Genomic DNA, 1,567 nt, shown 5'->3' with positions numbered 1-1,567 from the left:
GACACATACGATAATTGTATGTCAGTATTCTCCCTTAAAACACTTCTTATAAAATAATATTGAATATCGAAATGTTTAGTTCGGGCGTGGAAGACTGGATCCTCCGATAGAAATAAGGCACCTTGATTATCGCAGTACAACACTATGTTCCCGAAATCGCGCAACCCTATCTCTTTCATAAGACTATTCAGGTAAACTGCCTCTTTTATCGCCAAATTTAAACTAATATATTCGGCTTCGCACGTTGAAGTTGCTACGCATTTCTGTTTCTGGGATTTCCATGAAATCGCAGCCCCTCCTAACAAAAAAGCATACCCGGAGTATGACTTCCTATCTATAGGACAATTTGCCCAGTCAGCATCCGAATAACCAATTAAGCTCTTACCTGTTTTTCGATAAATCAGTCCATAATCGGCTGTCCTCTTAAGATAACGAAGTAATCTTTTCACCGCATTCCACTGTATCTGTCCAGGATTATCACAAAACGCTGCTAATCTTGTCACGGCGTGTGTGATATCCGGACGAGTTCCTGCTGAAAGATAAATCAAGCTTCCGATTAATTCTCTATATGGACATTCCTTCTCCAGCGGAATTTGTGAACCATCGGGTCTTAAATTCACCTCCATCGGCGTGGTCACTGTTTCTTTACAATTCTTATTAATTCCATGCCGAATTTTATCATCAAATCATTAATATATTTTTGTTGTGACAGTTTCGTGGCATACTCATTTTTGACAATGTCAATGCCTAAAATATATTTCGCCAGTCCATAGTCTTTTAAATCAAACTCTTTGGAAAGTTCATCTTTGAAAGATTGTATGAGACCTTTATTGCGTGAAACTATCAGTAAATCATCAACATAAACCGCTAAGTATATAGACGTATCAATGGAGTTACCGTCCAAATAGTAGAGACACGGTTCCTTCAAAGACTGTTTAAAATGCATTGACTTCAATTTATTGTCAAGTCTTTTGTTCCATTGACGTCCAGCTTGTTTCAAGCCATACAGTGATTTCTTCAATCGACATACATCTCCACCTGTCTTCAGATCATTTAACATCTTACGAGCCTGCTCTTTTAAGCTTTCGTCTCTTTCTTCTTTAATAATTCTACCTAAGCACTCTGTCAACAATTCTGGAACCTCCATATAAATTTCCTCGTCAAGATATCCATTCAGATATGCAGTATTGATATCCAACTGGTGTATCTCCATGTCTAATTCAACCGCGAGCGCTGTAAGCAGTCTTACCGTGTCTAGTCGGACGACAGGTGAAAAAGTGTTTCGGTAATCGATGCCATATCGTTGACTGTAGCCCTTGGCTACCAACCGTGCTTTCTTCTTCTCGGTTTTGTCAACGTTAAGCTTCGTTGTCAATACATATCGGCATCCTACCGCTTTTCGATTTCTCGGCTTTTGAACAATTTCCCATGTTTCATTTTTTACAAGACTTTTGACCTCAGACAATATTGCTTCCTCCCATAGAGCACGTTCAGCGCTACTTAGGGCATCCCCTAAGGAAGTTTCCACAGTCAACGCAACATCCTCAGGTAAAGTTTCTTCTGCACG

General features: G+C 39.6%; 1 long non-coding RNA gene across 1 annotated transcript; it reads right to left on the bottom strand.

Moving 5' to 3' along the window:
- Positions 1–385: 385 nt before the first annotated feature.
- On the bottom strand, positions 386–654 carry LOC125061870. Its single transcript, XR_007119096.1, has 2 exons — positions 621–654; positions 386–532 (listed from the first exon to the last, which is right to left on the bottom strand). It is a non-coding gene; the product is annotated as an uncharacterized LOC125061870 (long non-coding RNA).
- Positions 655–1,567: the final 913 nt, after the last annotated feature.

This window comes from Pieris napi, chromosome 24, assembly GCF_905475465.1.
Source record: "Pieris napi chromosome 24, ilPieNapi1.2, whole genome shotgun sequence".
NCBI lineage: Eukaryota > Metazoa > Arthropoda > Insecta > Lepidoptera > Pieridae > Pieris > Pieris napi.
The sequence above is the reverse complement of the archived record's forward strand: the minus strand, read 5'-3'. Positions and strand labels throughout refer to the sequence as shown.